A 13,358-nucleotide genomic window follows, 5' to 3' on the forward strand; every position below is an offset into this window, starting at 1 on the left:
GATAAGCTGCAGAGCTGGGCTGAGAGGTGGCAAATGGAGTTTAATGTAGAGAAGTGTGAGGTGATTCACTTTGGAAGGAATAACAGGAATGCGGAATATTTGGCTAATGGTAAAGTTCTTGAAAGTGTGGATGAGCAGAGGGATCTAGGTGTCCATGTACATAGATCCCTGAAAGTTGCCACCCAGGTTGATAGGGTTATGAAGAAGGCCTATGGAGTGTTGGCCTTTATTGGTAGAGGGATTGAGTTCCGGAGTCAGGAGGTCATGTTGCAGCTGTACAAAACTCTGGTACGGCCGCATTTGGAGTATTGCGTACAGTTCTGGTCACCGCATTATAGGAAGGACGTGGAGGCTTTGGAGCGGGTGCAGAGGAGATTTACCAGGATGTTGCCTGGTATGGAGGGAAAATCTTATGAGGAAAGGCTGATGGACTTGAGGTTGTTTTCGTTGGAGAGAAGAAGGTTAAGAGGAGACTTAATAGAGGCATACAAAATGATCAGGGGGTTGGATAGGGTGGAAAGTGAGAGCCTTCTCCCGCGGATGGAAATGGCTGGCATGAGGGGACATAGCTTTAAACTGAGGGGTAATAGATATAGGACAGAGGTCAGAGGTAGGTTCTTTACGCAAAGAGTAGTGAGGCCGTGGAATGCCCTACCTGCTACAGTAGTGAACTCGCCAACATGGAGGGCATTTAAAAGTTTATTGGATAAGCATATGGATGATAAGGGCATAGTGTAGGTTAGATGGCTTTTGTTTCGGTGCAACATCGTGGGCCGAAGGGCCTGTACTGCGCTGTATCATTCTATGTTCTATGTTCTATCCCCACATCAAGCATAAAACCCAACCATCTTAAAATCCACTGACTCAAATAGAGCCACACTCGAGAACAACTATCGACTGTCTAAAAATCCCTGGTATTCCTGTGATACTAGTCTGCAATACACCCTCCCACCACTAGATTCTGTATCTGGAGGACTCTTTCCCATTGTACCCTGTTATAAAGCATGACATCTGATGTCATTAAGGTCAGCAATACAGGAGTTTCTGAGTGACTGAGGCAGATGAGTCTTGATCCTGAGCCGTGTGTGAGTGACCCTGAATCCCATAGTCCAAGGACAATTTAGGCAGAGCTTGACTCTGTCTCTCACCCTGTATGAGACACTGCCAATATATCGGAGTCATTTCACCCCATTTTAAATGTTGAGAGATTGTTCCTTCAAGTTCACACCCAGGGGGCGAGATTCTCCCTTCTGGGGACTAAGTCCCCACGCCCGTCGGAAAACGGGCGAGAATCACTCTGGAATTTTTCCTCGAAGGTCCGGTATGATTCTCCGTTTTCCAGGGGGCTAGCAGAGCCCCGGCATTCGTCCCGTGGCTCTGCTGCCGGCGGGGCCCTGCTAGCCAGACCGCGTGGCCACACATGCGCACGGCGGCCGCAAGCGGGCGCCGCCGACATGGTGGAGCCACACAGCGGGCCCGCGCGGAGGAAGGTAGATCCCTCCCAGATCGTAATGGCCCGACGATCGGTGGCCCCCGATCATGGACCTCTGAGGCCCCACCCGGAGTCAGATACCCCCTGTCCCCCACCAGGACCGCCACCGCGGCCACGGGTCCCAGCTCCCGCCGGGTGGTACCACATATAAACCACGCCGGCGGGAGTTTGGCCGGTCGACCGCGGATAATTGCCGCAGGGACCTGTTCCAATGGCCCCCGACCGGCGCCGCGTCAACCTCCCGCGCGGGACTGGCGGGTCCACTGAGAATCGCGGAAGCGCCGTCGTGCCGGATTTCCGGTGTGAACGGCTATTCTCCGCCCCTGCACCGGGCGCAATTCCGGTGCGGAGGGTCAGAGAATTCCGCCCAATCTGTTTTTTAAATGTGCTGAGGGTTTCTCCCGAGACAGTGAGTTCCAGACCCTCACCACTCTGGGTGAAGAATCACTCCTCAACTCGCATCTAATCTGTCCAGTGACTTTAAAGAACAAAGAAAAGTACAGCACGGGAACAGACCCCTTTGCCCTCCAAGCCTGTGCCGATCATGATGCCCTCACTAAAAAAACCTTCTGCCCTTACTCGGTCCATATCCCTCTATTTCCTCCCTATTCATGTACCAGATGCCTCTTAAATGTTGCTAATGTGCCTGCTTCCACCACATCCTTTGGCAGCACGTCCAAATCACCCATCGCTCTCTGTGTGAAAAACTTACCCCGCACATCTCCCTTAAACGTTCCCCCTCTCAAACGCGGCACATCGGCACAGTGGTTAGCACTGCTGTCTACGGTGCTGAGGACCCAGGTTTGATCCCAGCCCTGGGTCACTGTCTGTGTGGAGTTTGCACATTCTCCTCGTGTCTGCGTGGGTTTTACCCCCACAACCCAAAGGGATGCAGATTAGGTGGATTGGCCACACCAAATTGCCCTTAATTGGAAAAAAATAATTGGGTACTTTAAATTTATTTTTAAAACCTTTCCCCCTCTCACCGTTAACCTGTGCCCCCTTGTATCCACCCTGTCTATCCCTCTCATAATTTTGTAGACCTCTATCAGGTCTCCCCTCAGCCTCTGTCTTTCCAGTGAAAACAATCCGAGTTTATTCACCCTCTCCTCATAACCAACACCTTCGAGGCCAGGAAACATCCTGGTGCACCTTCTTTGTATTCTCTCCAAAGCTTCCACATTCTTCTGATGCTGTGGTAACCAGAATTGCATGCAATACTCCAAATGCGGCCTAAGCTAACTAAGGTTTTATACAGCTGCAACATGATTTCCCAACACCTGTACTCAATGTATCGGCTGATGAAGGCAAGCATGTTATATGCCTTCTTAATCACTGTGTTGCACTTATAGGGAACTATGGACCTGCACACCCAAATCCCTCTGTATGTTAATGTTCCTAAGAGTTCTGCCATTCACAGTATAATTCATACCTAGATTTTATTCTTCAATGCAACAGCGCCATTCCCAATGACCCTGGGGAAATACTCAGGGAGTCTGGTAGTAGTAGCAACGTAAAAATCTGCAGGCACTTTAGACTGGGGGCGGGGTAAAGGGGGATCACAGATTTGAGCCAGGGAAGTGGGATGGGAGTTTTTGGAGATGGGAGGAGAAGGGAGTCAGGGCATTAAAGGATTTGTTTTGAGGGGGCCGATTTGGAGGATTGAAGGAGCTGGGGGCAAAATATGAGTTGAGACAGGGGGAAATGTTGAGGTATATGCAGGTCCAAGATTTTGCTGAGAAGGAGAATCAGAGCTTTCCGGTGGTGCCTGCCTCCACACTGTTGGAGGAGGTGCTGACGGCAGGGGGAATGGAGAAGGGGGTGGTGCCACCGATTTATGGGGCGATTCTGTGAGAAGAGAAGGCACCACTGGAGGGGATTAAGACAAAGTGGGAGGAAGAGTTGGGAGAGAGCATGGAGGAGGGGTTGTGATGTGAGGTGTTCTCACTATCCTCATCACTATCATCCAACTGTACATTTCCCTTTACGTCTGCCAATTTTAATTGACTGTCATGTTTCATGGCCATTTTCTGAAGTTCAAACTCCCTCTCTTTATCTTTTTCCCTGATCTGTATCTCCCTTTCTTTTTCCTTTTGTTCGGCGAGGGCTATTCTTTCTTTTCTCCTTTCTTCTCTCTCCTTTTCTTTTTCCTCTCTCTCTCTTTCCCTCTCTTTTTCCTCACTCTCTCGTATCCAAGCCGCTTTAATTCTTTCTCATGTTCCATTTGTTTAATTTGTAACTGATTTTTTGCCAGTTCCCATGAGTCAAACTCTATCTCAGGCAACTTTAAATGCTTAACCACCGCCATAATTACCTCATCTTTTCGCATTTTGTCAGGTAATGTTAACTGCAATGTTTTTGCCAAATCTAACAGTCTGCTTTTAGTCTCTGTCCGTAAGGTACTGCGTGTGACAGTCTCCACCCCCAAAAACATCTGAGCCTCTGAAAGAGCCATTGTCCACAACATACTTAAACTAAAATACCACACTGGAAAAGCAACAATCCTTCACTGTCTTTAAGTTCACAAAAGCCAATCCAACGGAGAAGGATGAGGGGAGACTTGATGGAGGTTTATAAGATGATCAGGGGAATAGATAGAGTAGACAGTCAGAGACTTTTTCCCCGGGTAGAACAAACCATTACAAGAGAACATAACTTTAAGGTGAATGGTGGAAGATATAGGGGGGATGTCGGAGGTAGGTTCTTTACCCAGAGAGTAGTGGGGGTATGGAATGCACTGCCTGTGGAAATAGTTGAGTTAGAAACATTAGGGACCTTCAAGCGGCTATTGGATAAGTACATGGATTATGGTAGAATGATGGGGGTGTAATCTTGGACAAAAGTTCGGCACAACATTGTGGGCCGAAGGGCCTGTCTGTGCTGTATTTTCTATGTTCTAATAGATAGATTTTTATCCCCCTCGAGCTCCCAATTGATATGGGAGAGGCGTTTTCAGAACCCCAAAATGTATCATGGAGTCCAACCAACCTCCCCCTTTAATGTATTGTTGCTTTTCCGAGCGCACGGCTTCTTCCCTCGGTGTAGTATTACAATTATGGACACGTGGTTTTTAAAACAAAACAATGTTTATTCCATGAACTCAACTTAACCTCTGAAATAAACATTGGATCTCTTAACACCCCTTACTTCAAAGATAACCCCGAAAATATTACAACACTAAATAATCCTTGTTATTCCTTTCAACATCCATGAGACTGAACACCTTTAAACAGAAACACATCAGGTTAAAGGCATTACTATTATGAGTTTAAATCACCAAAATGATCCAGAGATAGTCTTTCATGGCAGAGATCACAGCAGATCCAGCTCACTGCAAACACACACACCCAAGCTCTTTTCAAACTGAAACTAAAAAATTGCAAAATGGCTGATCTAAAACCCAGCTCCACCCACACTCTGACATCACTGCATTTCTTAAAGGTACATTGCTTAAACATCCATTTCTTAAAGGCACTCTCACATGACAGTATGGTAGCAGTACGGTAGCATTGTGGATAGCATAATTGCTTCACAGCTCCAGGGTCCCAGGTTCAATTCCGGCTTGGCTCACTGTCTGTGTGGAGTCTGCACATCCTCCCCGTGTGTGCGTGGGTTTCCTCCGGGTCCTCCGGTTTCCTCCCACAGTCCAAAGATGTGCAGGTTAGGTGGATTGGCCATGATAAATTGCCCTTATTGGAGGGGAGGGCGCAAACCACGTTCATATGTTTTGGTCCTGTCGAAAATTGGAGGGAGGTGTTCAGGGTAATTTCGGAGGTGGTACATATGAAGTTTGAACCAGGTCCTCTGGAAGCCATATTCAGGGGACCAGATTGGCCGGGGTTGGAACCAGGTGCGGAGGCAGATGTCTTAGCCTTTGCCTCGCTGATCGCCCGAAGGTGGATCCTGTTGGGGTGGAGGTCAGTTGTTCCACCCTGTGCTCTGGCATGGCGGGGGATCTGTTGGAGTTTTTAACACTCGAGGAGGTGAAGTTTGAATTGAGGGAAAGGATGGAAGGATTCTCCAATTCATGGGCTTTGTTTAGGTAACTTGGACATTCTGAATTCTCTCTCTGTGCACCCGAACAGGTGCCAGAATGTGGCGACCAGGGGCTTTTTACAGTAACTTCATTGCAGTGTTAATGTGAGCCTACTTGTGGCAACAAAGATTATTATAATCTTTTCTTCCCTCCCTCCTGTGCTCCTCTCTCCTGTGCATGTGATAATCCCACCACTGCATGTCATTGCTGCTTTGGATGCTGTGGGTCTTCCTCTTCTGATCTACTGTCAAACACATCCGAGGCTACACATCCCACACTAATGGTGTCAGTTTGAAAGCCTCTGAGGATGAAGAATGCTCCTCCTATAATAACAACAAGGGGAGTCCGTCAAGTTCACAGGGAGACGTTTATTCAACCTTACAGCGGCACATACATAGGGCTCGGTAACACATGACCGGGTCCATACTCCTTTCTGCGGCTACTACAGAGGCTGACCTTTTATACAAATGCTGGTTAATTACAGGTCTAATCAGGACAAGGGAACAATCATCCTCAGTACAAGAACCTCACGCATTTCACATGCAGGTTATTACAATTCCCACACGAGAAATCTTTGTCCAATGTTTACCAAGGGGAACTGAGGCTGGTTTAGCTCAGTTGGCTGACAGCTGGTTTATGACGCAAAGTAAGGTTAACAGCGTGGGTTCAATTCCTGTAAGGGCTGAGATTAGAACATAGAACATAGAACGATACAGCACAGTGCAGGCCCTTTGGCCCACGATGTTGCACCATCAACCACCACCCTCTGTCTTCTTTCAGCTAGCCAATTTCTGATGCACATCTCTAAATCACCCTCAATCCCCAGCCTCCGTATTTTCTGCAATTGCCTACGGTGGGGAACCTTATCAAACGCTTTACTGAAATCCATATACACCACATCAACTGCTCTACCCTCGTCTACCTGTTCAGTCACCTTCTCAAAGAACTCGATAAGGTTTGTGAGGCATGACCTACCCTTCACAAAGCCATGCTGACTATCCCTAATCATACTATTCCTATCTAGATGATTATAAATCTTGTCTCTTATAATCCCCTCCAAGACTTTACCCACAACAGACGTGAGGCTCACCGGTCTATAGTTGCCGGGGTTGTCTCTACTCCCCTTCTTGAACAAAGGGACCACATTTGCTATCCTCCAGTCCTCTGGCACTATTCCTGTAGCCAATGATGACATAAAAATCAAAGCCAAAGGTCCAGCAATCTCTTCCCTGGCCTCCCAGAGAATCCTAGGATAAATCCCATCAGGCCCCGGGGACTTATCTATTTTCAGCCTGTCCAGAATTGCCAACACCTCTTCCCTACGTACCTCAATGCCTGGGTCTCAGCATTCTCCTCCACAACATTATCTTTTTCCTGAATGAATACTGATGAAAAATATTCATTTAGTATCTCGCCTATCTCTTCAGACTCCACACACAACTTCCCATCCCTGTCCTTGACTGGTCATACTCTTACCCTAGTCATTCGCTTATTCCTGACATACCTATAGAAAGCCTTTGGGTTTTCCTTGATCCTACCTGCCAAATACTTCTCATGTCCCCTCCTTGCTCATCTTAGCTCTCTCTTTAGATCCTTCCTCGCTACCTTGTAACTATCCATCGCCCCAACTGAAACTTCACACTTCATCTTCACATAGGCCTCCTTCTTCCTCTTAACAAGAGATTCCACTTCTTTGGTAAACCACGGTTCCCTCGCTCGACGCCTTCCTCCCTGCCTGACCGGTACGTACTTATCAAGAACACGCAGTAGCTGTTCCTTGAACAAGCTCCACCTGTCCAGTGTGCCCAACACTTGCAGCCTACTTCTCCAACCTACCCCTCCCAAGTCATGTCTAATGGCATCATAATTGCCCTTTCCCCAGCTATAACTCTTGCCCTGCGGGGTATACTTATCCCTTTCCATCACTAACGTAAACGTCACCGAATTGTGGTCATTGTCCCCAAAGTGCTCACCTACCTCCAAATCTACACCTGGCCTGGTTCATTACCCAAAACCAAATCCAATGTGGCCTCGCCTCTTGTTGGCCTGTCAACATATTGTGTCAGAAAACCCTCCTGCACACATTGTACAAAAAATGACCCATCTAATGTACTCGAACTATATCTTTTCCAGTCAATAACTAATGCAGCAGGGGCGTGGGAACCTGGATTGTAGTTTTAAGGTAAGGGAGAATGAGAGTATAGAGGTCAGGAGCACAGATTTGACGTCGCAGGAGGGGGCCAGTGTTCAGGTAGGTGGTTTGAAGTGTGTCTATTTCAATGCCAGGAGTATACGAAATAAGGTAGGGGAACTGGCAGCATGGGTTGGTACCTGGGACTTCGATGTTGTGGCCATTTCGGAGACATGGTTAGAGCAGGGACAGGAATGGATGTTGCAGGTTCCGGGGTTTAAGTGTTTTAGTAAGCTCAGAGAAGGAGGCAAAAGAGGGGGAGGTGTGGCGCTGCTAGTCAAGAGCAGTATGACAGTGGCGGAGAGGATGCTAGATGGGGACTCATCTTCCGAGGTAGTGTGGGCTGAGGTTAGAAACAGGAAAGGAGAGGTCACCCTGTTGGGAGTTTTCTATAGGCCTCCAAATAGTTCAAGGGATGTAGAGGAAAGGATGGCGAAGATGATTCTGGATAAGAGCGAAAGTAACAGGGTAGTTATTATGGGAGACTTTAACTTTCCAAATATTGACTGGAAAATATATAGTTCGAGTACATTAGATGGGTCGTTTTTTGTACAGTGTGTGCAGGAGGGTTTCCTGACACAATATGTTGACAGGCCAACAAGAGGCGAGGCCACGTTGGATTTGGTTTTGGGTAATGAACCAGGCCAGGTGTTGGATTTGGAAGTAGGAGAGCACTTTGGGGACAGTGACCACAATTCGGTGACGTTTATGTTAATGATGGAAAGGGATAAGTATACACCGCAGGGCAAGAGTTATAGCTGGGGGAAGGGCGATTATGATGCCATTAGACGTGACTTGGGGGGGGATAAGGTGGCGAAGTAGGCTGCAAGTGTTGGGCACACTAGATAACTGGAGCTTGTTCAAGGATCAACTACTGCGTGTTCTTGATAAGTATGTACCGGTCAGGCAGGGAGGAAGGCGTAGAGCGAGGGAACCGTGGTTTACCAAAGAAGTGGAATCTCTTGTTAAGAGGAAGAAGGAGGCCTATGTGAAGATGAGGTGTGATGTTTCATTTGGGGCGATGGATAGTTACAAGGTAGCGAGGAAGGATCTAAAGAGAGAGCTAAGACGAGCAAGGAGGGGACATGAGAAGTATTTGGCAGGTAGGATCAAGGAAAACCCAAAAGCTTTCTATAGGTATGTCAGGAATAAGCGAATGACTAGGGATAGAGTAGGACCAGTCAAGGATAGGGATGGGAAGTTGTGCGTGGAGTCTGAAGAGATAGGAGAGATACTAAATGAATACTTTTCGTCAGTATTCACTCTGGAAAAAGATAATGTTGTGGAGGAGAATGCTGAGACCCAGGCTATTAGAATAGATGGCATTGAGGTACGTAGGGAAGAGGTGTTGGCAATTCTGGACAGGCTGAAAATAGATAAGTCCCCGGGGCCTGATGGGATTTATCCTAGGATTCTCTGGGAAGCCAGGGAAGAGATTGCTGGACCTTTGGCTTTGATTTTTATGTCATCATTGGCTACAGGAATAGTGCCAGAGGACTGGAGGATAGCAAATGTGGTCCCTTTGTTCAAAAAGGGGAGCAGAGACAGCCCCGGCAACTATAGACCGGTGAGCCTCACGTCTGTAGTGGGTAAAGTCTTGGAGGGGATTATAAGAGACAAGATTTACAATCATCTAGATAGGAATAATATGATCAGGGATAGTCAGCATGGCTTTGTGAAGGGTAGGTCATGCCTCACAAACCTTATCGAGTTCTTTGAGAAGGTGACTGAACAGGTAGACGAGGGTAGAGCAGTTGATGTGGTGTATATGGATTTCAGTAAAGCGTTTGATAAGGTTCCCCACGGTAAGCTATTGCAGAAAATACGGAAGCTGGGGATTGAGGGAGATTTAGAGATGTTGTTCAGAAATTGGCTGCTGAAAGAAGACAGAGGGTGGTGGTTGATGGGAAATGTTCAGAATGAGTTCAGTTACAAGTGGCATACCACAAGGATCTGTTCTGGGGCCGTTGCTGTTTGTCATTTTCATCAATGACCTAGAGGAGGGCGCAGAAGGGTGGGTGAGTAAATTTGCAAACGATACTAAAGTCAGTGGTGTTGTCGACAGTGTGGAAGGATGTAGCAGGTTACAGAGGGATATAGATAAGCTGCAGAGCTGGGCTGAGAGGTGGCAAATGGAGTTTAATGTAGAGAAGTGTGAGGTGATTCACTTTGGAAGGAATAACAGGAATGCGGAATATTTGGCTCATGGTAAAGTTCTTGGAAGTGTGGATGAGCAGAGGGATCTAGGTGTCCATGTACATAGATCCCTGAAAGTTGCCACCCAGGTTGATAGGGTTGTGAAGAAGGCCTATGGAGTGTTGGCCTTTATTGGTAGAGGGATTGAGTTCTGGAGTCAGGAGGTCATGTTGCAGCTGTACAAAACTCTGGTACGGCCGCATTTGGAGTATTGCGTACAGTTCTGGTCACCGCATTATAGGAAGGACGTGGAGGCTTTGGAGCGGGTGCAGAGGAGATTTACCAGGATGTTGCCTGGTATGGAGGGAAAATCTTATGAGGAACGGCTGATGTACTTGAGGTTGTTTTCGTTGGAGAGAAGAAGGTTAAGAGGAGACTTAATAGAGGCATACAAAATGATCAGGGGGTTAGATAGGGTGGACAGTGAGAGCCTTTTCCCGCGGATGGAAATGGCTGGCACGAGGGGACATAGCTTTAAACTGAGGGGTAATAGATATAGGACAGAGGTCAGAGGTAGGTTCTTTACGCAAAGAGTAGTGAGGCCGTGGAATGCCCTACCTGCAACAGTAGTGAACTCGCCAACATTGAGGGCATTTAAAAGTTTATTGAATAAACATATGGATGATAATGGCATAGTGTAGGTTAGATGGCTTTTGTTTCGGTGCAACATCGTGGGCCGAAGGGCCTGTACTGCGCTGTATCGTTCTATGTTCTAATATTTGGAAAGTTAAAGTCTCCCATAATAACTACCCTGTTACTTTCGCTCTTATCCAGAATCATCTTCGCCATCCTTTCCTCTACGTCCCTAGAACTATTAGGAGGCCTATAGAAAACTCCCAACAGGGTGACCTCTCCTTTCCTGTTTCTAACCTCAGCCCATACTACCTCGGAAGAAGAGTCCCCATCTAGCATCCTCTCGGCCACCGTAATACTGCTCTTGACTAGCAGCGCCACACTCTTTTGCCTTCTTCTCTGGGTTTACTAAAACACCTAAACCCCAGAACCTGCAACAACCATTCCTGTCCCTGCTCTATCCATGTCTCCGAAATGGCCACAACATCGAAGTCCCAGTTACCAACCCATGCTGCCAATTCCCCTACCTTATTTTGTATACTCCTGGCATTGAAGTAGTCACACTTCAAACCACCTACCTGAACACTGGCCCCTTCCTGCAAAGTCAAATCTGTGCTCCTGACCTCTATACTCTCATTCTCCCTTACCCTAAAACTACAATCCAGGTTCCCATGCCCCTGATTATTCATGAGACCCCGGCTTCTCAACCTTGCCCCTTGCCTGAGGTGCAGTGAGTGATCCTCTGGTTAGATCACCACCAGTCAGCCCTCCCTGTCAAAGGAAAAAGCAGCCAATGGTCATCTGGGACTATGGCGACTTTACTTCCTTCTCAGACATGACCTTCCGTCCCAATGAGGAACGGTCGAGTATTCCCTTGAAAGTATACAGTGTCTGTATTGAGCCAGTAACCTGTTTCATAGATATACGATCCTCTGGGTAAAAGAATGACCAGGGGAACTGAGACAGCAGCTGCAATAAGTGAGGCTTTATTCAGAGAGGACAATGCCAAGTTTAAATCCCCACCTGATCTGCTGCTCAAAGTCACCTCCGTTTCACCATCAGTTTCCCAAGCTTCAGGAAACTCCAGTTATTCCAGAAATATTTGGATTGTCTGTGAGAGACGTCAATCAGAGAGGCCCACCCACTCTGCCCATTCTCTCCTCTTCCTCTCCCACAGCTGCTTCATTTCCTGTAGGGACTGAAAACCAAGTCAGGAGACGGTGAGTGAAGGAGCAGAATTTATAATAATTACATCTCTCAATATCCACACTAATGTTCAGGCAGTCTGACTATCCTGTGGGAATCAGGTGTGGAAATGCCCCTTATTCTGTCTGAGAAGATCCAGCTGAGAGACCTGTTTACTCGCTGCTTTGTGCTGAACTGTTTGATTGACTGTGTTGGATATTGAGTGTTTATTGGAAGCTTTTCCCTTCTGATTTACAGGCTGAGTTTTGTTGATGGGTCATTCCTGAATATGAGAAGGTGAGGTGTAATTATCTGTAATTTTCAGAGACTCATTTATTCAAATGTCTTTTAATGTCTTCTTTAAAGATTTGACCTAAAGGCCTCGGCCTTTCCCAAAAGCCTGGGCTTGGATTTCATAGTTTTGCCCAGAGCTGTGTCTGAGAGCTGAATTTGGGTTGTGGGATGTGCAGTCTGAGTGAGTGCAGTGTGTCTAATTTCCCAGGATAAACCAGAACCTTTCAATCAGCTTCATTAAAGCAATGAGAAAATGCTGGAAAATCTCAGCAGGTCTGGCAGCATCTGTCGGGAGAGAAAAGAGCTAACGTTTGAGTCCAGATGACCGTTTGTCATCTGGGCCGCTTTGACAAAGGGTCATCTGGACTCGAAACGTTAGCTCTTTTCTCTCCCGACAGATGCTGCCAGACCTGCTGAGATTTTCCAGCATTTTCTCTTTGGTTTCAGATTCCAGCATCCGCAGTAATTTGCTTTCATTCATTAAAGCAATATTTTCCTCAGTTTCCAGCACTTCCTGCCCAGTGTGTTTTCTTCAAATAATTTTGGAAAAGTGAGGAGAGATTTTAAAATCTCCATTGAATTAACATTTCTCCTTTATATTTATATTAAACACATTTAAAGTAAATACATATCCTGAGGATAAAACTGGTCTTCACCATCACAACACAAGCTCATGGTGAATTGATAGCCTATTTTACACTCAGCCTGACTGTCTTTTCCATCGTCCACATGGTGCCTGGGGAGATGGGGCTCTGGGTTGAGGAAGGAAAGTAGCCATATTGTCTGCCCCTGGTCAGTATCCAGTGTCCCTGCTGGAAAGAGAGGATGTGTGACAGTCATGTGAGGGAAAGAAAGGACTTGTATCTGATTCCCCACACGGGGGAATAGCAGACTGGCAGTCACTGTAGAACAGTCTCTAACTGAGGAGTCAGCCCCTTCAGCAAAGGAGAAGAGGGAGTTGGAGGAAATCATGTTTCCTTTTCTTATTTTACAGAAACACCATACAACACCAGAGAATACAGACAGATAGACACCACAGATAGATCCTGACCATCACCCAGGGAACAACTGCACAACTGTGGGAAAACATCCAGTCCCTCCACAGTATTGCTCAACACAGAGAAAGTCGGGCAGTGAAATCATCATCTGGAAATCGGTTGGGTCAGGGGACGTTTGACATATCATCAGATCTGAATATGGTCAGTGGTACGGAACCTTCCTTCAGAACCAACCTTTCTGAAGGTTCAGCTGTGGGTGATCGGTCAGGGTGAGGCTGGGAAGAAGCGTGAGTGGGCTCCAAGTGTGGTGACAGCTTCAATCATTCATTGAGTCTCATGAGCCACTGACTCATTCCTACAAGTGAGGAGCTGTTCAAGTGTGTGAAGGACTCC

The 13,358-nt window shown here is 47.0% G+C and overlaps 1 protein-coding gene across 1 annotated transcript in view; it reads left to right on the forward strand.

Moving 5' to 3' along the window:
• LOC140426718 (uncharacterized) overlaps window positions 1-13,358 on the forward strand; it is a 137,817-nt gene that overhangs the window by 120,703 nt on the left and 3,756 nt on the right. The window lies entirely within an intron of this gene.

This window comes from Scyliorhinus torazame, chromosome 7 (genome assembly GCF_047496885.1).
Source record: "Scyliorhinus torazame isolate Kashiwa2021f chromosome 7, sScyTor2.1, whole genome shotgun sequence".
NCBI lineage: Eukaryota > Metazoa > Chordata > Chondrichthyes > Carcharhiniformes > Scyliorhinidae > Scyliorhinus > Scyliorhinus torazame.